The sequence below is a fragment of the Pristiophorus japonicus genome, chromosome 27 (genome assembly GCF_044704955.1).
Source record: "Pristiophorus japonicus isolate sPriJap1 chromosome 27, sPriJap1.hap1, whole genome shotgun sequence".
NCBI lineage: Eukaryota > Metazoa > Chordata > Chondrichthyes > Pristiophoridae > Pristiophorus > Pristiophorus japonicus.
The window spans coordinates 4,870,383-4,897,951 of record NC_092003.1 but is presented as its reverse complement, the minus strand read 5'-3'; the positions used below and the strand labels follow the sequence as shown (position 1 = coordinate 4,897,951).

The window sequence follows — 27,569 nt, the reverse complement described above, 5'->3', positions numbered from 1 at the left end:
GACCGAATGGCCTACTTCTGCACCTATTTTCTATGTTTCTATGATCCAAAACTCGGCTGCCTGTGTCGAAGTCCCGCTCACCCATCACCCCGTGCTCGCTGTCCCCTATCCTAACTCGCACCGAGTCCTGCTCATCCATCATCCCCTGTGCTCGCCGTCCCGTATCCTAACTCACACCGAGTCCTGCTCACCCATCATCCCCTGTGCTCGCTTACCTACACTCTACATTGGCTTTCGGTTAAGCAACGCCTCGATTTCAAAATTCTCAACCTTGTTTTCAAATCTCTCCGTGGCCTCTCGCCCCTCCCTATCTCTGTAATTTCCTTCAACCACACAACCCCCCCGAAATGTCTGCGCTCCTCTAATTCTGCCCTCTTGAGCATCTCTGATTATAATCGCTCCACCATTGGTGGCCGTGCCTTCTGTTGCCTAGACCCTAAGCTCTGGAATTCCCTCCCTAAACCTCTCTGCCTCTCTTTCCTCCTTCAAGATGCTCCTTAAAACCGACCTCTTTGACCAAGCTTTTGGTCACCTGCCCTAATTTCTCCTCATGTGGCTCGGTGTCAAAAAATGTTTGTCTCATAATACTCCTGTGAATTGCCTTGGGATGTTTCACGATGTTAAAGGAGCTATATAAATACAAGTTGTTGTTGGTATTTACCTTTGTAACAGTTACCTCTGGTTGCCATGCAAACTGTTATATACTGGGGGAGGGAAGCTAACCCATGCTCTCTTGACCAAGTGCAAAAAGTGAATACTTTTTCCTTGTCCAACACCAATATCACTGTCTTTGATTGGCAGAAAATTTATTTCGCTGAAGAAAAACAAATATATTGCAGGTCTGTTTAATTACTTCTGGTTCCAGAACCTCTCTGTTGGTGGATACAACCCTCACGCCGTCTAACACGGTCACATTTCCCCTCACCCACAGTTGCCATAACCTTCCCACACTGCAAAATACGGGGGAGCCAATTTAAAACCGAGTCGAGAAAAAATTTCTTCTCCCAGAGGGTTGTGAATCTGTGGAATTCTCTGCCCAAGGAAGCAGTTGAGGCTAGCTCATTGAATGTATTCAAGTCACAGATAGATAGATTTTTAACCAATAAGGGAATTAAGGGTTACGGGGAGTGGGCGGGTAAGTGGAGCTGAGTCCACGGCCAGATCAGCCGTGATCTTGTTGAGTGGTGGAGCAGGCTCGAGGGGCTAGATGGCCTACTCCTGTTCCGAATTCTTATGTTCTTATTCTGCACAACATGACATCTTTGCAGCTGTGTCCAGGCTCTGCAGCTGTCCTGACGCAAACTTCCCACAGAACTGGTTTCACCGATGAGTCAAAATTTCCCAGAAAGGTACATGTCTGTGTGCGCTGCAAATCCAATCTGTCCAAAAGGCACTGCAGCAACAAGCAGCAATGGTGGCACTGGTAATTTAATGGAGCGCGACAGACTCATTTGCCGGCTTTCGGATGAGACGGTTAACCGAGGCCCCGCCTGCCCTCTCGGGTGGACGTGAAAGATCCCGCGGCACTATTTGAAGAAATGCAAGGGAATTCTCCCTGGTGTCCTGGGTGCGTGATTTATCCCTCAAACAACATCACCAAAAAAAAATGATCTGATTATCTATCTCGTGGCTGTTTGTGGAATCTTGCTGTGCGCAAATTGGCTGCCATGTACCCTGCATCGCCACAACGCCCGTGCTTCAGAAGTGCTTTATTGGCTGTAATGTGCTTTGGGACTTCCTGTGGTCGCCAATTGCGCTATAGCAATGTAAGTTGCTCCTTTCCTTCTGGGATGCCAATTATTTTAATTTGCTGCTCCAAAAGTCAGTTGCTTCAGCTCCCACCTTGATGGAGGAACAAATTAATTGTAGGGCTTTGCATCTTTAACAGAATCAATAGCCACAGATTTGACAGTGGGGAAAAAATGTCTTTTATAGAGCTGGCAGTTGCACTCAGTGCTGTATTTCACCCTGTCAAGCTCTCCGGTTTGGCCATAAAGATGCTTAATAATGTTTACGATGGTATTACAACCTGTTTTATCCTTTAAACCATTAAAAGCTTACAGTAAATCTTAAGTAGCTTTGCCCTGTGGTAACTGACATCCAGTCTTTCCATCAGTAGTAAGGGCCAGGTTAAGGATGATTCTTCAACCTTCAAACTTGACAAAACAAAACTGTTCAAACTTTATTTCTCACTCTCTTTACGCTGCGATCATTTTGTCCAAGCTGTATATTCTTAAACCGCACCCACTCCCCGCACCAATCACTTCTCAAAAGGAGGCATTCACCAGAACAACAACTTTTGTTTATGTAGCGCCTTTAACGTAGTGAAACTTCCCAAGATGCTTCAAAGGAGTATTATGAGATAACAAATTTGACATCGAGCCGCATAAGTAGAAATTAGGGCAAGTGACCAAAATCTCAAGGAGGTCAGTTTTAAGGAGTGTCTTGAAGGAGGAGAGAGAGTTAGAGAGGTGGAGAGGTTGAGGCAGGGAGTCCCAGAGCTTAAGGCCTAGGCAACGGAAGACACGGCCACCAATGGTTGAGCGATTAAAATCAGGGATTCTCAGGGGGGGGGGGGGGGAAATTAAAGGAGAGCAGATATCTCGGGGGGGTTGTGGGGCTAAAGGAGGTTACAAAGATAGGGAGGGGCGAAGCTATGGAGGGATTTGAAAACAAGGATGTGAATTTTAAACTCGAGGCCAATGTAGGTCAGCGAGCGCAGGGGTGATGGGTGAGCGGGACTTGGTGCGAGTTAGGACAAGGGCAGCCGAGTTTTGGATCAACTCTAGTTTACGTAGGGTAGAATGTGGGAGGCCAGCCAGAAGTATGTTGGAATAGTCAAGTCTAGAGGTAACAAAGGCATGGATGAGGGCTTTAACAGCGGATGAGCAAAGGCAAGGGCGGAGACAGGCGATGTTATGGATGCGGTTGGAAGCTCATTTCAGGGTCAAATATCACAACAAGGTTGTGAACAGTATAGTTCAGCCTCACACAGAAGTTGGGGAGAGGAATGGAGTCAGTGAATGGAGAACGGACTCGGCTTCTAAGAGATGATTCGAGAACTGATCCTCGGCTCTGCATCCTGCTCTTCCCTCCTGAAGACGCTGATTCTTGCTGGGTTACGGTTCCACAGCTATCAGCCATTCTCCAGCATCTCACCCCGGGTGGCAGTTCTTCATGTCCCAATGCACTGTATCGAAGTAGTGCAGGGAGAGTTCTCCCCGGTGCCCTGGTGCCAATATTTATCCCTCAACCAACATATCAAAAACAGATGATCTGGTCATTATCACATTGCTGCTTGTGGGAGCTTGCTGTGCGCAAATTGGCTGCCGCGTTTCCCACATTACAACAGTGACTACACTTCAAAAAGTACTTCATTGGCTGTAAAGCGCTTTGAGACGTCCGGTGGTCGTGAAAGGCGCTATGTAAATGCAAGTCTTTCTTTCTTGAACACAATCCCAGTGAAGATTAACAAAGTTAGCATGGAGCAGGAACTGAGCCTAATACACATGGCTCAGATACTCTCGGGATAACTGAGATAAGCAGGCTGCGTTACATTACCTCTAAATCAGAAACATAATTTAGCCTCGGAAATTTTATATATTTAGCTAAATGAAGCTAATTCAACAAAATTGAATCTTAATTTCGGACTGCTGACAACAATAAGATTTTTTTGAACTGCGAAATGTATTTGTATTCCATCGATTGAAATTAGCTGTGTGATTGAGAAATTATGTATTGCAGCTGCAAAATTACTTTATTATAAGCAGCTCCCAAGTTGCATAGAAAATGTGGTTTTTATCTTTGACTTCCTTCGAAATCTATTCAAATTGATTTTAATGGCTCCGTGTAACACTCTCCAATGCACACACAAAGCAATGAGAATTAACCAACTTAATGAAAGCAGCAAAAAATACCTGCGTTACAATAAATGCTGCCCCTAAAATATATTTTCTTTTCAACTTTTGTGTTCCCAGGATACCTTGCGGTTATGAAGATTTAATTGGATTATGCAGAATTTTCAGAGCAGGTTTGCAATGTATTGAAATAATTTTCCTTATAAATTACATTTTTCCTTCTGGTGAGGTGAAGCGGAGTGGGGAGGAGGATATTATTCTTTGCCTCCTCTCCTGGACACATTGGCTGGGCTACAGTTCCAAGGGCTTTACGGTACCTCAGCCACGTGAGAGTTTCAGGAGGCTATTCGACTACAGGAGGCATCAGAGCCGAGCCCCACCAAACGTGAGGTATTACATTTTGGTAGGAAGAGTAGGGAGGTCATCTATTACTTGGAGGGTGTGAGTCTAGGTGGGGTAGAGGAACAAAGGAATCTCGGAGTACAAATACACAAATCACTGAAAGTTGCGACACAGGTTAGCAAGGCTGTAAAAAAAGCAAACCAAGAACGAGGGTTTATTTCTTGAGGTATAGAATTCAAAAGTAGGGAAGTTATGCTAAACCTGTATCGAACCTTGGTTAGACCACACTTGGAGTACTGCGTACAGTTCTGGTCGCCATATTATAAAAAGGATATAGAGGCACTGGAGAGGGTGCAGATAAGATTTACAAGGATGATACCAGAAATGCGAGGGTATACCTATCAGGAAAGGGTCTCTTTTCTCTTGAAAAAAGGAGGCTAAGGGGTGACCTAATAGAAGTCTTTACAATTATGAAAGGTTTTGATAGAGTGGATACATTTGTGGGGAAGAGAATAACTCGAGGCCATCGATATAAGATAGTCACCAAGAAATCCAATAGGGAATTCAGGAGAAACTGAAAAGGGAGGGGATTGGGTGGGGGGGGGGGCAGAGAATGAGAGGGAGAAGAGTTGGGGGGCTGTGAGAGGGAGGGGAGTGGGGGTGGGCAGTGAGAGGGAGGGGAGTGGGGGAGGGAAGAATGAGAGGGAGGGGAGTGGGGGGGGGGCAGTGAGAGGGAGGGGAGTGGGAGGGGCAGTGAGAGGGAGGGGAGTGGGGGGGCAGTGAGAGGGAGGGGAGTGGGGGGGAGAAAGAGAGGGAGGGGAGTGGGGAGGAGGCAGTGAGAGGGAGGTGAGTGGGGAGACAGTGAAAAGGAGGGGGAGTGGGGGAGCAGTGAGAGGGAGGGGGAGTGGGGGAGCAATGAGAGGGAGGGGAGTGGGGGTGCAGTGAGAGGGAGGGAAGTGGGAGGGCAGTGAGAGAGAGAGAGGAGTGGGGGGCAGTGAGAGGGAGGGCAGTGAGAGAGAGGAGTGGGGGGCAGTGTGAGGGAGGGGAGTGGGGGGGGCAGTGAGAGGTAGGGGGTGAGGGGGAGAATGAGAGGGAAGGGAGTGGGGGCAGTGAGAGCGAGGGGAGTGGGGGGCAGTGAGAGGGAGGAGAGTGGGAGGGCAGTGAGAGGGAGGGCAGTGAGAGAGAGGAGTGGGGGGCAGTGTGAGGGAGGGGAGTGGGGGGGCAGTGAGAGGGAGGGGGTGAGGGGGAGAATGAGAGGGAGGGGAGTGGGGGGGCAGTGAGAGGGAGGGGGTGAGGGGGAGAATGAGAGGGAGGGGAGTGGGGGCAGTGAGAGCGAGGGGAGTGGGGGGCAGTGAGAGGGAGGGGAATGGGGGGCAGTGAGAGGGAGGGGAGTGGGGGGCAGTGAGAAGGAGGGGAGTGAGGGGGCAGTGAGAGGGGGAGGAGTGGGGAGGGGGCAGTGAGAGGGAGGGGAGTGGGAGAGGGCAGTGAGAGGGAGGGGGTGAGGGGGAGAATGAGAGGGAGGGGAGTGGGGGCAGTGAGAGCGAGGGGAGTGGGGGGCAGTGAGAGGGAGGGGAATGGGGGGCAGTGAGAGGGAGGGGAGTGGGGGGCAGTGAGAAGGAGGGGAGTGAGGGGGCAGTGAGAGGGGGAGGAGTGGGGAGGGGGCAGTGAGAGGGAGGGGAGTGGGAGAGGGCAGTGAGAGGGAGGGGAGTGGGGGGCAGTGAGAGGGAGGGGAGTGAGGGGGCAGTGAGAGGGAGGGGAGTGAGGGGGCAGTGAGAGGGAGGGGAGTGGGGGGCAGTGAGAGGGAGGGGAGTGGGGGGCAGTGAGAGGGAGGGGAGTGGGAGAGGGCAGTGAGAGGGAGGGGAGTGGGGGGCAGTGAGAAGGAGGGGAGTGGGGGGGTAGTGAGAGGGAGGGGAGTGGGGGGCAGTGAGAAGGAGGGGAGTGGGGGGCAGTGAGAGGGAGGGGAGTGGGGGGCAGTGAGAGGGAAGGGAGCGAGGGGGCAGTGAGAGGGAGGGGAGTGGGAAGGGGACAGTGGGAGGGAGGGGAGTGGGAGGGAGCAGTGAGAGGGAGGGGAGTGGGGGAGGCAGTAAGTGTAGGGGGCAGTGAGAGGAAGGGGAGTGGGGGGGGCAGTGAGAGGAAGGGGAGTGGGGGGGAGAATGAGTGGGAGGGGAGTGTGGGGGGCAGTGAGAGGGAGGGGAGTGGGGGGGAGAATGAGTGGGGGGGGAGAATGAGTGGGGGGGAGAATGAGTGGGTGGGGGAGGGGGAGAATGAGAGGGGGGAATGGTGAGAGGGAGAGGAGTAGGGGGGGGTGCAGTGAGGGGGAGCTTGCATAAGTGGAAAAGGAGAGCAGGAGAGTATAACCAATGTTCTTCTTTACCAGAAAATGACCTTAATTTCCTCCCCAAAGTGTATGGAAATGAGAGCACAGCTGGGAAATAAGCCATCTTGAATGACATTATTACAAAGGTGGTGAACTTTTCAACGGCTTCTGAATGCAGCACTTAAAGACATTGCTTATTAAAGATGAAGCTTCCTTAATTAATGTCAAAACTGTGATGCAACTGTGCCTTCCTCATGCCAGGTTCCATGTCATAACTATTCACTGGATAGACATTAAAGGACACCTACCAGGCTGACTGCTACTAGCATCATACAAGACAAGAGCCTCGTTTAGCTTGTGCTAGTTGCAACAAATATCACTGGATGCCTTTAAACCTTTGGTGACACTTTTATTTAATGATGGTGAAATAAGGTGATGGGGGTAGAAATATTCGGGACGTCACAGGTAGGATGTCATTACACCTTTTTTTTATTCGTTCCCTGGGTTGTGGACATCGCTGGCAAGGCCGGCATTTATTGCCCGTCCCTAATTGCCCCTGGAGAAGGTGGTGGTGAGCCACCTTCTTGAACCGCTGTAGTCCGTGTGGTGAAGGTGCTCCCACAGTGCTGTTAGGGAGGGAGTTCCAGGATTTTGACCCAGCGACGATGAAGGAACGGCCGATATATTTCCAAGTCGGGATGGCGTGTGACTCGGAGGGGAATGTGGAGGTGGTGGTGTTCCCATGTGCTTACTGCTCTTGTCCTTCTAGGTGGGTAGAGGTCACGGTTTGGGAGGTGCTGTCGAAGAAGCCTTGGCGCGTTGCTGCAGTGCATCTTGTAGACGGTGCACACTGCAGCCACGGTGCGCCGGTGGTTGATCGAGTGAATGTTGAAGGTGGTGGGTAGCGTGTCGATCAAGCGGGCTGCTTTGTTCTGGATGGTGTCGAATTTCTTGAGTGTTGTTGGAGCTGCACTCATCCAGGCAAGTGGAGAGTGTTCCATCACACTCCTGACTTGTGCCTTGTAGATGGTGGAAAGGCTTTGGGGAGTCAGGAGGTGAGACACTCGCCGCAGATTACCCAGCCTCTGACCTGCTCTTGTTGCCACGGTATTTATGTGGCTGGTCAACTTAAGTTGATAGCGAATAAATGCCGGCCTTGCCAGCGATGCCCACAATCCAGGGAACGAATTAAAAAATGGTGTAACGACATCCTACCTGTGATGTCCCGAATATTTCTACCCTCGTCACTTATTTCACCATCATTAAGTTAAGTTTCTGGTCAATGGTGACCTTCAGGATGTTGATGGCAGGGGATTCAGCGATGGTAATGCCGTTGAATGTCAAGGGGCGGTCGTTAGACACGCGCTTGTTGGATCTTATTGCCGCCACATATTTTGTGAGAGTGGAATTATTTGAATCAAATGAACCGTGGGTTAAAAGCATTGACTTGCCGTTGAGTGTTCTTAACTGTGAATCATATTCCACAAAACTACCTATTGCTTTCCCTGACTGAGAATTATATGCATTTTACGATATAAGGAGGTAACTCACAGGGTAAGTACTTTGAATGTTAAGTACTTATCCCTCGATGGGTTTTCTGTGCTTTTTCCCTCTCATCGATCCGTGCATTAAATAATTCTCTTTCTAAAGGCTCCACCATTGCTCCCAGAGGGGAAGCTATTTTGCTGGTGCGCTGGTGATGGGGATGTGCTCTGGCCATGCACTCCCAGTACTGCTGACAATGTGTGTCGCTTCATTTTATTTAATACAAAGCAACTCAGCGTGGACTAAACTGGAGAAACAAAGAGGACAACAGACCTGGGGACCGAGCAATCATGTTGACAGCAACTTATTCCGAGACGAAAGAGAGTCACAGACATTTAAATGAAAAATGTGCAATAGATGGAATATAACTGAGGAGAAAGTCTCCTTGTCTGCTGGCGGTAAGTTCCGCAGGTTTTAAGAAATACTTGCATTTCTGCAGCGACCACCGGATGTCGCAAAGCGCTTTACAGCCAATGATGTACTTTTGAAATGTAGTCACTATTGTAATATAGGAAACCTGGCTGCCAATTTGCGCACAGCAAGCTGCTACAAACAGCAATGTGATAAGGGATAAATATTGGCCAGGACACTGGGGAGCATATTGCCATGGGATCTGTTACATCCACCTGAGAGAGCAGACCTGGGCTTGGTTTAACGTCTCCTCTGACAATGCAGCACTCTCTCAGTACTGGCACTGGGAGTGTCAGCCTAGATTATGGGCCTCAAGTCCCTGGTGTGAACCCGCAACCTTCTGACTCAGAGGCGAGAGTGCTACCCATTGAGGCTGACACAATAATGTTTGCACTGAAAGATGGTATGTTTGATGTAATTACTGGCAGGTTTAATGGAATTTAATTTACAAGGGGTTACTGGGAAACAATACTGCTATAATATAAGGGTAGAAATTACAATTGGATTCCAGGGGGTGGGGGGGGGGGGAAGGCCTTCTCTTCCCACGCAGTGGAGCACGCTCCCATCCTTGACATTCGGATGCAGAAGGTGCAGTCATGTGTAATTGCACAACCAATCAGGTACAGTATTCCCATTAATGGCAACGAGAACTCCGTATCTACAAGTTTATTGCTATTAATGAGAAAAAAATCACTAAAAACATAAAAAAAACACACCTCACATATTTAACATTAATTTAAATTAAAGTTAATAAATGTGTCAGAAAACTTTTCAGATTTTTTTTGAAAAGTTTTACAATTGGGGTTTAAAATAAAATTACCTTAATGGGCAGGGTTTTTAAAATAAAAATGTGGTTTTAAATGTTATTACTATATGTTTTTCATATGTTTTAAAACTCTTACGCGGGTAAAAGTCAGCTATGCGCCTGCTTTTACCAGGCGCAAGAGTTTTAAGGACATTTGCTGGGCAAGAGATGGGAAAATAGTGCAATCTCGTCCATGCGAATGTCCTTGCTGCCGAGATGCGTTGGATCTGTCAAGCCAGAACTTGACAGATCAGAAAATCAGCTTTTGCAATACCTCCCCGGGTCCATACACACGCCGTACGGACCCGGGGTGGCTGCGATTTCAGGCCCTATATGTTTCACTAAGATCACTTCTCATTCTTCTAAATGAGTACAGGCCCAACCTGCTCCCCTTTCCTCATAAGACAATCCCTTCATCCCAGGAATCAACCGAGTGAACTTTCTCTGAATAGCCTCCAATGCAAGTATATCCCTCCTTAAATAAAGACACCAAAAACTGTACACAGTACTCCAGATGTGGTCTCACCAACGCCCTGTACAGTTGTAGCAGGACTTCCCTGCTTTTATACTCCATCCCCCTTGCAATAAAGGGCAACATTCCATTTGCCTTCCTGATCACTTGCTGTACCTGCATGCTAACGAGGACATAAGTCCACCAAACTGAGTGGCAGTGGTTCTTGGCAGGGGCAGCTGGCCAGATCCGGTGGGGTGTGATGATTTTCGGGGCCTTTCTAGTTAAGTATTCAGCAATGGCTTATACTGCTATGACATGTGAAGCGATGACTGGCAATATATAATTGCCTTGGATGCTAATGGGCTATGCAGAACGAGCGTTGAGATTGGGGAGATCAAAAGATAGATTGTTGGAATCTATAATTGGTTACTTGAAAACAGCCCTTGCATCCAGAAGCTGTTTGAGTCTTACTCTCTACTTTTCAAATAGATGGATTATTGCAAAACAGAGTCAAGTTTCCCACAAGCTGAGACATTGCCTTGAAGCAGTCTCAAAAGTTGACCTGGGATCAGTTCTTGAAATGATTTGTGATGCTCAGTGTTAATTCCCCTTAAGCATAAGTGCTGGTTTAAGCTGCTGTATTACAGCACTGCCCAGTTGCTTAAGCAGTCCCGTGCTTTGAAGTCAGCTAAATAATGGCCTGGGATTTGGCCACCCAAACACATGAATTCACATATCTCAGTAGGGCAAAGAGGAGCCAAATACAGGCACGAGATTGCAGTGTCTCAGCTTTGGCAGCACTTAAACCTCGGGATTAAATTGAATAATGTGAATGGGAACATCTCAGCAGTGTGTTTAAATATCTATCTGTTCTACTACAGAGAAACATAGAAAATAGGTGCAGGAGTAGGCCATTCAGCCCCTCGAGCCTGCACCACCATTCAATAAGATCATGGCTGATCATTCACCTCAATACCCCTTTCCTGCTTTCTCTCCATACCCCTTGATTCCTTTAGCCGTAAGGGCCATATCTAACTCCCTCTTGAATATATCCAATGAACTGGCATCAACAACTCTCTGCGGTACAGAATTCCATAGGTTAACAACTCTCTGAGTGAAGAAGTTTCTCCTCATCTCGGTCCTAAATGGCTTACTCCTTATCCTTAGACTGTGGCCCCTGGCTCTGGACTTCCCCAACATCGGGAACATTCTTCCTGCATCTAACCTGTCCAGTCCCGTCAGAATTTTATATGTTTCTATGAGATCCCGTCTCATTCTTCTAAATTCCAGTGAATACAGGCCCAGTCGATCCAGTCTCTCCTCGTATGTCAGTCCAGCCATCCCGGGAATCAGTCTGGTGAACCTTCGCTGCACTCTTTCAATAGCAAGAACGTCCTTCCTCAGATTAGGAGACCAAAACTGAACACATTTAAACTTGTTCCACATTTCTCTCCTTTTGTTTCAGTGACATATTTTTGTATCTTCTTTTTCTGGTTGGTGTGTGGAAAATTACCATTTAATGTGGGACACATGTTTAACAGGAACCAATTACAGCTCTCCAGGTCAAATTGAATGATTTCCTCGTGCCATGCAAGTCAGTAGGAGTCATGGTGAAGGTTGCTGCTGTGGCCCACAATGGACTTGTTCAAGTGGGATTTAAGTGACACAGAATCTGTGTAGGTGCTGGCTTCTAACAAAAGCATCAGCCCAGTTTTGGTGATTATCTCTCCACCCAGATCCCACCTGCTCATTCCAACAGGATCATTGTTTGTCATCGTCAGCTGCTGTTATTCATGACTGGGCTATCCTGGAACAAACTGGACTGAAGGAACAATGGTTGTCCCAAAGCCCTGTCTACGCTGCAACCTTCAGATCCCAGCTTCCATATTTCTTCATAACAACAACAACTTGTATTTATATAGCGCCTTTAACGTAGTAAAACATCTCCAGGTGCTTCACAGGCATAATTGTAATACACCAAAATTGGCACTGAGCCACGTAAGGAAAAATTAGGGCAGATGACCAAAAGCTTGGTTGAAGAGGTCGGTTTTAAGGAACGTTTTAAAGGAGGAAGGAGCGGTAGAGAGCCGAAGAGGTTTAGGCAGGGAATTCCAGAGCTTTAGGGCCTTGGCAACAGAAAGCATGGCCACCAATGGTTGAGCGATTATAATTCGGGATGCTCAAGGGGGAAGAATTCGAGGGCAGAATCTCCTCACACACTGAGCTCCAATTCCCTTTCAGGATGCTGGCCGTGTGTGTTGTAGAGGCTGTCTGATGTACCAGTGGTTCTGGATCCCAGTCCACAACATATCTGTGGCATATTTTGTAAGCTTTAAAAGAGATAAACAATAAAGTGAATCACTAAAGGCACCTGTGTGCGAGGCGCACAGAGCAAGTTTTAAACATACAGAAGAGAAGGCAAACAATAGGAAGGAAGAAGGCAGAAGACTTTCTGCTGTAGAGTAAAGATGTAACAATTAAAGTACTTTCAAGAACAACCGTGAGAGAGGAGTAAGAAGAATTATTGTCTGTAATCTTCAAAAGTTGTTTAAAATTTAAACTGTGAAAGCTTTTGGAACCCACTCACTCAACACTAGAATTGCATATAATCCAGAAAAGGTTGTCGTAAAGTGTCTTGAAAAATGTCACTGTTCAAATTGTGTAAGTTTGATTGTTTTAATAGGTTTGTTTAAAAAAAAATGTATGCACAACAAATCTAGACTAACCAAACAGTGTCATGTTAAGATACTGCACAGTCCAAGAGTTTATTTTTATGGGATATATTCATTCTTGTATTGGATATTAAAACAAATAATTCGGAGTGATTTGGCAACTCAATGTAGTACACCACGGATCAAAACTTGGGTTGGGTCTGCTTTCTATTGATGTTCAGGCTCGATCTTGCATTGATAATCCCAGTTGAGGTTCCTGAGCACAGCTTCAAGCATAGGTAAGGTGCTGAGCTGGAAGAAGAGAAAGTCAATCAGGAGTTCATTGCAGCTTATTCTTCTCCCTTCTCCACCAGCTTGCTCGGGAGTGGCATGGTGGAAGGTGGTGATAGCTTTCTCTTCACCTTACCTAGAGTGAATACACAGGTAGCTCAAAGGAGTGAAATTAAGTTTAATCCTGGACTTTGGTTCAGGGATACTACAATTGGCTCTTGCACCACAGGGTTAGGGAAGGGAGGCTCGGACAGAGGTTTGCACTCCTCATTACTATTCGCTGGAAATGTATGTGGAGCATAATTCAAGACAAGATTGTGCTTGCTTGTAATGCACTCTGCGGTCAAATAATATGGCAAATGCATGGCAGATGAAGTATAATGTGGATAAATGTGAGGTTATCCACTTTGGTGGTAAAAACAGAGAGACAGAATATTATCTTAATGGCGGCAGATTAGGAAAAGGGGAGGTGCAACGAGACCTGGGTGTCATGGTACGTCAGTCATTGAAGGTTGGCATGCAGGTACAGCAGGCGGTTAAGAAAACAAATGACAAGTTGGCCTTCATAGCAAGGGGATTTGAGTACAGGGGCAGGGAGGTGTTACTACAGTTGTACTGGGCCTTGGTGAGGCCACACCTGGAGTATTGTGTACAGTTTTGGTCTCCTAACTTGAGGAAGGACATTCTTGCTATTGAGGGAGTGCAGCGAAGGTTCACCAGACTAATTCCTGGGATGGCGGGACTGACATATCAAGAAAGACTGGATCAACTGGGCTTGTATTCACTGGAGTTCAGATGAATGAGAGGGGATCTCATCGAAACATATAAAATTCTGACGGGACTGGACAGGTTAGATGCAGGAAGAATGTTCCCGATGTTGGGGAAGTCCAGAGCCAGGGGTCACAGTCTAAGGATAAGGAGTAAGTCATTTAGGACCGAGATGAGGAGAAACTTCTTCACTCAGAGAGTTGTTAACCTATGGAATTCTGTACCGCAGAGAGTTGTTGTTCCCAGTTCATTGGATATATTCAAGAGGGAGTTAGATATGGCCCTTGCGGCTAAAGGGATCAAGGGGTATGGAGAGAAAGCAGGAAAGGGGTATTGAGGTGAATGATCAGCCATGATCTTATTGAATGGTGGGTGCCATCCCTGGAATCAGTCTGGTGAACCTTCGCTGCACTCCCTCAATAGCAAGAACGTCCTTCCTCAGATTAGGACACCAAAACTGAACACAATATTCCAGGTGTGGTCTCACCAAGGCCCTGTACAACTGCAATAAGACCTCCCTGCTCCTATACTCAAATCCCCTAACCATGAAGGCCAACATACCATTTGCCTTCTTCACCGCCTGCTGTACCTGCATGCTAACTTTCAATGATTGATGTACCATGACACCCAGATCTCGTTGCACCTCCCCTTTTCCTAATCTGACGCCATTCAGATAAGGAGGAGTACGGCCTCACTCTTGCAATCCACAGAAAAAACAGATTTTTAAAAAATCAGCATCCAGTCACATTTCTTGTCAATTTGTCCATTATAAATTAGGACATGGCCCACTCGCGCCAAGTCTTGCTCACCCATCATCCTCTGTGCTCGCTGACCTACATTGGCTCCCGGTTAAGCAACTCCTCGATTTCAAAATTCCCATCCTTGTTTTCAAATCCCTCCATGGCCCTCGCCTCGATGGCTGCAGACACTGCGACACATCAGTGAGGGGGAGAGTTACCTGGATGCCGCGAGCCAGTCACACCAATTAGATTAATTCATTCAAATTCGATCCGTGGTCAGGGACAGGAGGGTGTGACTATGAGTGAGGAAGGTATGGGGACACAGGATGGAGTGATGGAGCAGCCTCAGCCCTTGCTCCTGTCCAACAGGTAGAGGTACTTGCTCCCTGTGTGGACGAGAGCAGGGACTGCAGGGAGGATGAGCAAATTGACCACAGCACCGTGGTACATGGGGCCATTCAAGTGGGGGGAGTAAAAAGAAACGTTGCAGTGGTAGGGGACAGTATCATTAGGGGAATAGATAAGTTTCTCTATAGCCGAGAGCGAGTCCCGAAGGCTGTGTTGCCAGCCCGGTGCCAGGGTTAAGGACATCTCCTCAGGGCTGGAGAGGAACTTGGAATGGAAGGGGGGAGATCCAATTGTCGTGGTCCAACGAAATAGATAGGACAAAGAAAGAGTATGAGCAGCTAGGGGCCAAATTAAAAAGAAGAACCACAAAGGTAATTGTTATGTCTTGAATAAAGAGTCAGACTAGATACTGCAAGCTCAAAGTAAGGTGTGACTATAGTCCTTTATTACAGATCTCAGAGTGCCTCTCCAGCCTGTGAGGCCTCCTTATATACAGGTGCTCCCAAGGGATTGTGGGATCCCTTGGGACTCCAGGGGATAAGCCCTCTGGTGGTTAGACATGGTATTTACAGGTTTACATACAGAACAACACTCTCCCCGCCCAAAGTCAATAGTGTAACTATTTACAATGTGAGTCGATCTGGGGCCTTCCTTTCCCTAGTTGATCGTCTCGGTGCAAAAGCTGGTTTTGGTGAGTCGTTTGTTGGGCCCTCGCTGGGCTGCTGCGCAGCTGACCTTGCTGAGCTGCTGGAGTTGGTGAGTCCTGCTGGGCTGCTGCGGGTGATGGGTCGGATGCCATGTGTGTGTGTGTTGGAGGGTCGAAAAAGGTGGAGTCTATTGTGGGTTCTGGATAGTCTGTAAATCTGAGTTTGGTTTGGTCCAAGTGTTTCCTGCAGGTGAGTCCATTTGCGAGTTTGACCATAAACACCCTACTCTTTGGCCAAAACAGTGCCAGGAAGCCACTTGGGACTTTATCCATAGTTCAACACAAATTTCGTGTGATACATTTGCGCAATCATGATATGTATTCGATTGAAGCTGCCTGCTCTCTACCTATTCGTGTAGATCAGGGTGGACTAACGAGAGCCTTTGTCTTAAGTGCCCTTTTCATGAGCAGTTCAGCGGGAGGGACCCCAGAGAGCGAGTGGGGTCTTGTGCGGTAACTAAGCAGGACTCGGGATAAGCGAGTCTGCAGTGAGCCTTCAGTTACCCTTTTCAAGCTCTGCTTGATTGTTTTAACTGCTCGTTCTGCTTGACTATTGGACGCTGGTTTAAACGGGGCAGACGTGACATGTTTGATCCCATTGCGGGTTATGAACTCCTTGAACTCGGCACTGGTAAAGCACAGTCCATTGTCACTTACAAGGACATCAGGCAGGCCGTGTGTGGCAAACATGGCCCATAGGCTTTCAATGGTGGCAGCAGACATGCTTACCAACATTATCACACATTCAATCCACTTGGAGTACGCATCTACAACCACTAAAATCATTTTTCCCAAGAATGGGCCTGCATAGTCGACATGAACCCTAGACCACGGTTTGGAGGGCCAAGACCATAAACTTAGTGGCGCCTCCCTGGGTGCATTGCTTAACTGGGAACATGTATTATATTTGTGCACATAGGACTCTAAGTCTGCATCGATACCGGGCCACCACACATGGGATCTGGCTATCGCTTTCAGCATTACAATACCTGGGTGGGTACTGTGGAGATCACCAATGAAAGTGTCCCTGCCCTTTTTTGGCACAACTACCCGATTACCCCATAGGAGGCAGTCTGTCTGTATAGACATTTCATCTTTGCGCCGCTGGTACGGCTTTATTTCTTCCTGCATCTCTAATGGGACACTAGACCAACTCCCGTGGAGCACGCAGTTTTTTATTTGGCTTGTAAAGGTTCTAATCTGTCGGGCGGTAACAGATTATTGCTCACTCTCGAATGCTTCCATTAACACAACTGGATCTGCAGGCTGTGCCATCTCCACCCTGGTGGTGGGCAATGGTAGCCTACTGAGAGCAATGGCACTGCTTTCTGTGCCTGGCCTGTGACGGATGGCGTAGTTGTATGCGGACAACGTGAGCGCACAACAGGAGGTGGGTGGGGTGGCTTGACCCATCCACCTCCACGGAGGTGTGTGGGGGACCTGACCCATCCACCTCCATGGCACGAACCTGGTATTGCAGTACTTCCAGGAACGGTGCAGTGGCTCTCGGCCTTTTGGCTAAGAGCATTGGCGCAGAGTGATCCTTGGCGTGTGCAAGGTGACCTCTGGCGTTTGTGATTTGACAAAGAATTGGAACGATTGGCTACGAATTAAAAAAAAAAAAAAACGTGAGCGCACATCTCTGGATGCGGGCCGATGCATTCATATTTATCCCCTTATTTTCAGAGAAGAGGGATATAAGCGGCTTATGGTCGGTTTCCAATTCAAATTTGAGCCCGAACAGATATTGATGCATTTTCTTTACCCTGTAATCACACGCTAACGCTTCTTTTTCAATCATACTGTAGACTCTCTCGGTCTTAGACAGACTTCTGGATGCATAAACAACCGGTTGCAATTTCCCAAATTCATTAGCTTGTTGCAATACACACCCGACCCCGTACGATGACGCATCGCATGCTAGTACCAAACGTTTACACGGATCATACAACACAAGCAATTTGTTTCAACATAACAGCTTTCTAGCTTTCTCAAAGGCATTTTCTTGGCTTTTACCCCATACCCATTCATCTCCTTTACGCAGTAAAGAGTGCAGGGGTTCTAACAATGTGCTCAGACCCGGTAGGAAGTTACCAAAATAGTTCAGGAGTCCGAGAAACGACCGCAGCTCCGCCACGTTCTGTGGTCTCGGTGTGTTCTTGATTGCCTCTGTCTTCGAATCGGTGGGCCTGATGCCATCCGCTGCGATTCTTCTCTCCAGGAACTCCACTTCAGGCGCCAGGAAAATGCACTTCGAGCATTTTAGCCTGAGCCCCACACGATTAAGCCTCCAGGTTCTGCAGGTGCTCGACGATGTCCCGACCTATAACCAAGTCATCGTCCTGGAAGACCATGGTGCGTGCGACCCACTTCAGCAAGCTAAACATGTTCCTCTGGAATATCGCTGCGGCCGATCGAATCCCAAACGGACATCTGTTGTAAATGAAGAGACCTTTGTGCGTGTTGATGCAGGTGCGGCCTTTCGATGATTCCTCCAGCTCCTGCGTCATGTAGGCCGAGGCCAAGTCCAGCTTCATGAACGTTTTTCCTCCCGCCAGCATCGCAAATAGGTTGTCTGCCATCGGTAGTGGGTATTGATCCTGACGGAAGGAAAGATTGATAGTTACTTTATAATCACCACAGATTCTGATGTCCCCCTTGAGGACTGGAACAATCGGACTGGCCCACTCATTGAATGCAATCGGCGAAATAATGCCTTCTCGTTGCAGCCTGTCCAGTTCGATCTCCACCCTCTCTCTCATCATGTAAGGTACCGCTCTCGCCTTGTGATGGATGGGTCACGCCTCTGGAATCAAATTGTTCTGTACTTTTGCTCCTTGGAACTTCCCAATGCCCAGTTCGAACAGCGAGGGGAACTTGTTTGGGACCTGGGCACATGAGGTGTTGTTGACGGACGAAAGCGCTCGGACATCGTCCTAGTTCCAGCGTATCTTTCCCAGCCAGCTCCTGCTGAACAGCGTGGGGCCATCGGCCAGTACCACACTGAGTGGTAACTCGTGCACCGCTGCCTGAGTACTGCCTCTCCGAAAGTGCGGCGCTCCATCAGTACTGCCCCTCCGACAGTGTAGCACTCCCTCAGTACTGCCCCTCCAACAGTGCGGCGCTCCCTCAGTACTGCCCCCTGACAGCGCAGCGCTCCCTCAGTACTGCCCCAACACAGTGCGGCGCTCCCTCAGTACTGCCCCTCTGACAGTACGGCACTCCCTCAGTACTGCCCCTCCCACAGTACGGCGCTCCCTCAGTACTGCCCCTCCGACAGTGCAGCGCTCCCTCAGTACTGCCCCTCCGACAGTACGGCGCTCCCTCGGTGCTGCACTGGGAGAATCAGGCTGGATTTTTATGCTGGAGTAGAACGTGAACCTACAACCTTCTGACTCAGAGTCAAGAGTGCTAACCACTGAGCTTAGTGTCAGTTTTTTTGTTTTATAATACTCCTTGGAACATTTGACTATATTAAAGGCACTACATAAATTCAAGTTGTTATATGTCAACAATGATAACGGAATTGTCAACGCAAACTTCAATTGCTTTAATTCTACCCTCCCGACAGTGGTGGCTCTCTGGTGCGTCACCTTGTTCTGCACAGAAACTTTAGTGTTCCAACTTCGCCGCATCCCGAATCACAGTACGGTTTACAAAGTAACATAAAAATGGCATCAAGCCAAAATGCTATATAAAAATCAGGAAAGAGTGTAGGGGAAAAAAATTTGGTCGGATAACGCCTCCCGCAAGTGGCGCTACAGGGTTAGCACCAGCAAGCATCGACAGTAGCACCGCTCGGCAACTTCAGTGTGCAGTTACCAGCGGCGCTGAGGAGTGTCGCCTGGGAGCGTCGCACCGGTGTGCAACACCCCTGGTATCGCCACGGAAGCAAACTTTGGATTGCTCGCTACTCGTAGCGCCCCGCGGTGTCCTCGCCAGAGAAAGCCCGGCGTGCAGAGCTGTCCGAGGGTGCTAAGAGAAGGCATGACCGCATCAGGTAAATGTGATTGATTTTTGGAAGTTTTGTTGCTGGGGCGAGTAACGCACAGAGAACGTTTTTTTGTAAATTTTGGTCTGATTTTTTTTTTGTTGCAGGGAGTCCTCTCCTCGGGCGCTACGAGGCCGGCACTTTAGCACGGGATAGTCAGTTGCTCACCCGGCCTAGCGCCCTAAGAGAGGTGTGCAATGCTTCCCTTAACGCTCTACTTCACTCTCGGCGCTGAAACTGAATTTTGCTGGGTCCGGCACTAAACTTAACGCCCGGGCGATATTAACACCTTAGGAGCCCTCCCACTGAATTTTTAGCGCTAGGACTTTAAGAAGGAACCTGAGCTTTGTCTGGTGCAATTATCCCACCTCCACTCCTGCTTCACAAGAAGACTACACAAGGTCTTGGTTCCCTGTCTGCAATGCCTGAGAAAATTGCATTCGTGCGTAAAATATAACACAACCTATAGAGAGAAATGTATAGCACACAAACAAGTGCACAGCAGCAGATTGAAGGTCATCCAAGTCTTGCACTCTGTAAAGTATTGGCAAGCAACGAATGCACAGAGAGTAATGCGGGCTTAAGGGATGGAGCACAGCTCTACCTGGAGGGCCCTAATCGAGGGAAGATCTAGGTAGAGAAAGGTTCTTGCAGGATTACCAGTAACCAATAGTTAGATTCATACGTTTTGTGGTATTTAGAAGAATTATTTCATTTATCATGTTAAAAATTAAATTTTTATGGTTATAGAGAGGAGTGGGTAGAGAACCAACATGACTTGTCAGGGAACTTTGACATTTATTTTCAACAACTTGAGGGCTATCTTTTAGATAGCGAGCACCTAGTTGCAAATGGTGCATTTATTTTTAAGGTATGGGAGTTTTGAGTCATTGAAAATGATTAATGCCTTACAGATACACACTGGAACAAAACAGGCAGGGTTTCAGAGTCTCGAGTACAAAAATCTAGGCTGTCACTCCAGTGCAGTATCGAGGGAGTGCTGTATTGTTGGAGGGGCAGTACTGAGGGAGTGCTGCACTGTTGGAGGGGCAGTACCGAGGGAGTGCTGCACTGTCGGAGGTGCCGTCTTTCAAATGAGACGTTAAACCACCTGCTCTCTCAGGTGAACGCAAAAGATCTCTTGGCTACTATTTCAAAGAAGAGCAGGGGAGTTATCCCTGGTGTCCTGGCCAATATTTATCACTCAACCAACATCACTAAAACTGATTGTGGGAGCTTGCTGGGTGCAAATTGGCTGCCGCATTTCCTACATTACAACAGTGACTACACTTCAAAAAGTACTTAATTGGCTGTAGAGCGCCTTGGGCCATATGGTGGTCATGAACGGCGATGTACAAATGCAAGTCTTTCTTTTTTTCTCCCCTCCACCCCTGATCCTACTGTGCATTTCATGAGCTTGGTTGTATTCCTCACATTGCTTGTATAGCCTGTTGATGTGCTTCATGAAGGATGGTCATTTGGGCACGATACCTGAGAACTATTGAGCTGTGGAACTGTACCTTAGTACAAGTTAGTGCCTGCAGGAGTAAACTGGAGGACTATACTGGACACCTCTTACTTAAAAAAAATATTTGCTCTTGGGGAGTGGATGATAAGGCTCATTAGTCGTAAGGGAACAGTGAAGGTCGGGGTAGAGGTTGGGCTGATAGAAGATGAAAGAGACAAACTTGTAATGGAGATTACGGGAATGGTGGAAATACTAAATAAGTATTTTGCCTCAGCTTTCAAAAAGGTGGTGGATTATGGAATCGCTAAAAGTGGGTACAGAACAATTTGCAAGGATTTTATTTAAAGAGAGATGCTAAAAGAAAAAAGATTTGTATTTATAGAGTGCCTTTCACCACCTCAGGATGTTGCAAAGCGCTTTACAGCCAATAAAGTACTTTTGAAGCATTTTGTTGTACTGTAGGGAGAAGTGGCAGCCAGTTTGTGCAATGCTGAGGGAGTACTGAGGGAGCGCCGCACTGTCGGAGGGGCAGTACTGAGGGAGTGCTGCACGGTCGGAGGGACAGTACTGAGGGAGCGCCGCATTGTCGGAGGGGCGGTACTGAGGGAACGCCGCACTGTCGGGGGGCAGTACTGAGGGAATGCCGTACTGTCAGAGGGGCAGTCCTGAGGGAGTGCTGCACTGTCGGAGGGGCCGTACTGAGGGACGCCACACTGTCGGAGGGGCAGTACTGAGGGAGTGCTGCACTGTCGGAGGGACCGTACTGAGGGAGCGCCACACTGTCGGAGGAGCAGTACTGAGGGATTGTTGCGCTGTCGGAGGGGCAGTACTGAGGGAGTGCTGCACTGTCGGAGGGGCAGTACTGAGGGAGTGCTGCACTGTCGGATGTGCTGTCTTTCGGATGAGCTGTTAAACCACGCCCCCGTCTGCTTTCTCAGGTGAACGTAAAGAATCCCATGGCGCTATTTCGAAGAAGAGCGGGGGAGTTATCCCCGATGACCTGGCCGATTTTTAACTCTCAATCAACATCCAGTGAACTTGAAAGACGTCAGGAAAGAGAAAGGGTAGTTTTATGAAAGGAAAAGAAAAGGAGAACTGGAGAGTGTCGAATGTGATGTCCCTTTTCAAAAAAAGACAGAGGTAAGCCAGGAAAGTAAAGGTCTGTTAGTATTATATCAGAGGCTGATAAATTACTGGAGTCGAAAACGCAGGATGAAATTATTAAACACGTTAATCAGGGCTATTCAGCATTGATTCACAAAAGGCAGCTTTGTGCTTGACTAACCTTATAGAATCCTTTAAAGAAAGTAAGATTGGATAAAGGAAATGCAGTGGATACTGTGTTTTTGTTTCCTCTGGACTTGACTATTCCAACGCTCTCCTGACCGGCCTCTCATCTTCCACCCTCCATAAACTTCAGCTCATCCCAAACCTTGCTGCACCGTGTCCTAACTCGCACCGAGTCCCGCTCACCCGTCACCCCTGTGCTCGTTGACCTACAGAGCCTCCCGGTTGAGCAATGCCTCGATTTCAAAATTCTCACCGTGCTTTCAAATCCCTCCATGGCCTCGCCTCATCCCTCCCTATCTCTGTAACCTCCTCCAGCCCCTGCACCCCTCCCTATCTCTGTAACCTCCTCCAGCCCCTGCACCCCTCCCTATCTCTGTAACCTCCTCCAGCCCCTGCACCCCTCCCTATCTCTGCAACCCCCTCCAGCTCCTACACCCCTCCCTTTCTCTGTAACCTCCTCCAGCCCCTACACCCCTCCCTATCTCTGTAACCTCCTCCAGCCTTACACTCCTCCCTATCTCTTTAACCTCCTCCAGCCCCTACACCCCTCCCTATCTCTGTAACCTCCTCCAGCCCGACACCCCTCCCTATCTCTGTAACCTCCTCCAGCCCCTACACCCCTCCCTATCTCTCTAACCCCCTCCAGCCCCTACACCCCTCTCTATCTCTGTAACCTCCTCCAGCCCGACACCCCTCCCTATCTCTGTAACCTCCTCCAGCCCGAAACCCCTCCCTATCTCTGTAACCTCCTCCAGCCCGACACCCCTCCCTATCTCTCTAACCCCCTTCAGCCCCTACACCCCTCCCTATCTCTCTAACCCCCTCCAGCCCCTACACCCCGCCCCTCCCTATCTCTCTAACCCCCTCCAGCCCCTACATCCCACCCCTCCCTATCTTTCTAACCCCCTTCAGCCCCTACACCCCTCCCGACCTCTCTAACCCCCTTCAGCCCCTACACCCTCCCTATCTTTCTAACCCCCTTCAGCCCCTACGCCCCTCCCTATCTCCCTAACCCCCTTCAGCCCCACAATCAAATTGAAAGTGCAACCTGCATCGCAATGAACAGGTGTGGATTAATCACATGCCGTGATCCCCATGCCCATTTTCGAAGGTTGTCCAATTTAACCCCCATAAGATTCTATATGCGGGTTTATGGTGCCATCTGAACCAATGAATTACTACAGATTATCCGTAAAGACCAGAAGATCTTAAATTCATTCCTGGTCTGCCTTGTGTTAGCTGACTTCATCCACTACAACTGACCTTAGGCCAGGGAGGGAAATAAATCAGAGGTCCCACTTCTGAAGTTGCTATTTGGGAACTCCTGCTAGAAACTATGGGGGCACTGGGTGAAAACAGGGAAAGGGCGCGGCAGTGAAGCCCTTCAAGATGGAATGGCTTGCCAACATTTACTGAGAATTTTAGCTATGAGGAAAGATTGGATAGGCTGGAGTTGTTTTCTTTGGAACAGAGGAGGCTGAGGGGAGATTTAATTGAGGTGTATAAAATGATGAGGGGCCTAGATAGAATGAATAGTGAGAACCTGTTTCCCTCAGCAGAGAGGTCAATAATCAGGGGCCATTGATTTAAAGTAATTGGTAGAAGGATTAAAGGGGAGTTGAGGAGAACTTTTTTCCCCCAGAGGGTGATGGAGGTCTGGAACTCACTGCCTGAAAGGTTGGTAGAGGCAGAAACCTTCATCATATTGAAAAAGTACTTGGATGTGCACTTGAAGTGCCGTAACCTACAGGGCTACGGATCAAGAGCTGGAAAGTGGGATTAGGCCGGATAGCTCTTTGTCGGCTGGCACAGACATGATGGGCCGAATGGCCTCCTTCCAAGCCATAAATTTCTGTGGTTCTATGACTACAATTGACCCCTTGCATCTTGGGCCAGGGAGGGAAATAAATTAGAGGTCCCACTCCTGAAATTGCTATTTGGGAACTCCTGCGAGGAAGTAGGGGGGACACTGGGTGAAACCAGGGAAAGGGCGTGACAGTGAAGCTCTTCAAGGTGGGGTGGCTCGCCGACATTCACTGTCTAGGCCTACGAGCGAAGATATAGCCACTTGAGCAAGGTACTGGAGGAAGGGAAGGTCTTGGAACCAAACCTCACGGGTCTGTGACGCAAGGAGACGAGGAGATAAAAGTAGTGCTTACAGGTTTGCTGCGCTGTCCCGAGTCACTGGTGATTCTGCAAACGACGGTAGGGTGACTGATTATAAGTGGAGAGCGCGGTTAAAGCTACCGCTTGCTTGCCATCGGGGTTTCTCTTATTAAGAGACGTACACTCTATCAGCGCAGTAAATTTAGCATGCACAGCAGCCTCCTCTCCATTTCTCATTATGAGCCACAGCGCAAGATAAATCTTCGCCTGATATATGGAGTTTAAATTAGATAGTTTCTCCGAGCACCATTGTTTATCTGTGAGGGGTAAACAGAAAACATTTTGTTGAACATGCGGCAGTGACTGGGTTCCCAGGAGGGCCATCCATCATGGGTCTATTGCAGTCAGTGTCCTCGTACAATGTTTATGCGCTTGCCTTTGGAGGCGTTTTAAATAAATTCTAAATGCCCATTACACACATGTTCCAAAATTGTTAAAGGAGCCCCAGGGACAGACTGGGAATATTTGAGAGGCACCAAATGGCAGATTCATGGGGGAACTTACAGAAGCAGTTATCGATATGAAATGTTGTCTCTATATATTAACGCGGAGCCCTCTCAATATTGGTATCAAATTTAGAAGCATTTAACGCGGCAAATATAGGCTCAATCCAAGCACCTAAACGGTTGCCATTCTACAGAATTTCAGAAAGATAATTTCACACAAATTAAAAAATGAGGAAGCTGGGAGTCAAAAGAGAAGGCAGGAGGAACTTGGCCACCCAGAGGGTATTACATTGTGGAATAAGTTACAAGGGAAGGTCAGTGAAGCAGAAGATGGATCTAAGAGGTAATTAAATATATCCTGGGGCACAGAAGCAATTGAAGGATATAGTGAGAAGATGGATACATGGAACGCACAGCACAGAACAGGCCATTCGTACCAAGCAACCCTTGCTGGTGTCTATGCTCCACGCGAGCCTCCTCCCACCTTAATCGATCTCAGCCTATCAGCATAACCTTCTATTCCTTTCTCCCTCATGTGTTTATCCAGCTTCCCCTGAAATGCATCTCTGCCATTTGCCTCAACCCCTCCCTGTGGTGGCGAGTTCCACATTCTCACCGCTCTCTGGGCAAGGAAGTTTCGGCATGCCCTACAGGTTGGAATCAACAATCGCAATTGGTTGATCGGCAAAGCAGAAATCATTCCCAGGATCTGGATCTTGTAGGCATTTATTGCCAATTCCTAGAAGTCCTTGAGAAGGTGGTGGTTGACTTGATCTTAGCTTGTTGTTCCTGTCTTTTTTCTATTGCCAAAAAAATATAATATTGTTATAATTTATACATTTCTCCTTCCCATTTGCTCCAACCGTGTGGAATTCTTACTCCAACCGTATGGAATTCTTGCTCCGGAAATAAGGGGATGTATTTTTTTCCCTTCAAATTACTGCTTATTTTGAGGCAGTTAATAGAGTAAAGTGGATTCTTAAAGACTAGCACTTCACATCTGCTGCATCTGGATTATCTCACAGAAAAAAGTGCCAATCCCCTTGAAGGCCCACTGGGAGATAATAAGCTTCATGTAAGTAGGGTCAAGGGTTGTGTCTAACCCCTCAAAGCCATTTCCTCATTACGCCTAACCTGCCCCAAACAATTACTGTCACTATTTAAGTAACGGTGGGAGCTGCAGTGAGGTATCCCTGAGGGGATATCACATTGAGGAGACCATCTTGTACACTGCTACTAAGCATTGCTCCGGATGTCAACCGCATTAGTGCTTTGTAGTTCAGTCAGGGCATTTTATGCTCATTTAGTCACCTGTGCGCAAAGTACTGTTTTCGCTTGATTTCAAAATTCCCATCCTTGTTTTCAAATCCCTCTATGGCCTCGTCCCTCGTTATCCCTGTAACCTCCTCCAGCCCCACAACCCCTCCGAGATGTCTGCACTCCTCTAATTCTGCCTTTTTGAGCATCCCTGATTATAATTTCTCAACCATTGTTGGTCGTGCCTTCTGTTGCCGAGGTCCCAAGCTCTGGAATTCCCTGCCTAAACCTCGCCGCCTTTCTACCTGCCTTTCTTCCTTCAAAATGCTTCTTAAAACCTACCTCTTTGACCAAGCTCCTGCCCTAATTTCTCCGTTGTGGCTCGGTGTCAAATTTATTGTCTCATAACACTCCTGTGAAACACTTTGGGATGATTCACTATGTTAAAGGCACTATATAAATGCAACTTGTTATTGTTGTTGCACTGGAGACACAGATAACCCAATGGGAATGTCTCTATTCTTATGCTATTAAATGTTGGAGGAGGATACGGAAGAGGCTAGATTGGACGACCTTAGAGTCAGGCACCGTAAAAAAGTGCATGTACCCTCTAAACTCATTGCCATAAGAGACTACAGACCAGTAAAGGCCTTAGACTTATCTGATGGTCAGAAGGCTGCACTACTCCTCCCACTCCACCTTCTCCCCGCCCCCGCCACCTGAGGTCATGAGAACCAGCACTGTCTGCAGTCACGGTCAACACCGCCCTGAATTTTTTTTGCAGCTGATTTGACATCCTTTGCCACATTAGTCAGGCAGCTACACACTACTGAGACAGTGCGGCGCTCCTCCAGTCCTGCCCCTCCGACAGTGCGGCGCTCCCTCGGTACTGACCCTCCGACAGTGCGGCGCTCCCTCAGTACTGCCCCTCCGACAGTGCGGCGCTCGCCCAGTACTGCCCCTCCGACAGTGCGTTGCTCCCTCAGTACTGCCCCTCCGACAGTGCGGCGCTTCCTCGGTACTGACCCTCCGACAGTGCGGCGCTCCCTCAGTACCGCCCCTCCGACAGAGCGGCGCTCCCTCAGTACTGACCCTCCGACAGTGCGGCGCTCCCTCAGTACTGCCCCTCCGACAGTGCGGCGTTCGCCCAGTACTGCCCCTCCGCCAGTGCGTTGCTCCCTCAGTACTGCCCCTCCGACAGTGCGGCGCTTCCTCGGTACTGACCCTCCGACAGTGCGGCGCTCCCTCAGTACTGCCCCTCCGACAGAGCGGCGCTCCCTCAGTACCGCCCCTCCGACATTCCCTCAGCACCGCCCCTCCGACAGTGCGGTGCTCCCTCAGTACCGCCCCTCCAACAGTGCGGCGCTGCCTCAGTACTGGCCCTCCGACAGTGTGGCGCTCCCTCAGTACTGACCTAGGAGTGTCAGCCTGAATTTTTATACTCAATTTTCTGGAGTGGGACCCACAACCTGCTGACTCAGAGGCAAGTATGCTATGCAGTGAGCCAAGGCTGACTGTTAAAGCCACAATCTATCGTGTTTCACTGGCAACTGATGGCAGCTGGCAGCAGTTTTGGAATGGTACTCCTCACACAAATAGATTGTTGCAAGAGAACCAAGTGTTATTCTAGTGTAGTTTAAATGAATGCACTAACAGGAGTATACTTTGTTCTTGGTGGGGCTTTGATCGCTATCTTTCTTGTCTGATTTTGTCTCC

General features: G+C 48.5%; 1 protein-coding gene and 1 long non-coding RNA gene across 2 annotated transcripts in view; one reads left to right on the top strand and one right to left on the bottom strand.

The window, feature by feature from the left end:
• Window positions 1-27,569, bottom strand: part of LOC139239429 (ADP-ribose glycohydrolase MACROD1-like) — a 1,029,639-nt gene that overhangs the window by 269,543 nt on the left and 732,527 nt on the right. The gene's annotated exons all lie outside the window — the stretch shown is intronic.
• The window catches only part of LOC139239431 (uncharacterized), an 86,070-nt gene continuing 62,476 nt past the window's right edge, over window positions 3,976-27,569 (top strand). Inside the window, exons 1-2 of the long non-coding RNA XR_011588654.1 lie at window positions 3,976-4,030; window positions 21,633-21,834. This is a non-coding gene — a long non-coding RNA (uncharacterized lncRNA). The remainder of the gene's footprint in view (window positions 4,031-21,632; window positions 21,835-27,569) is intronic.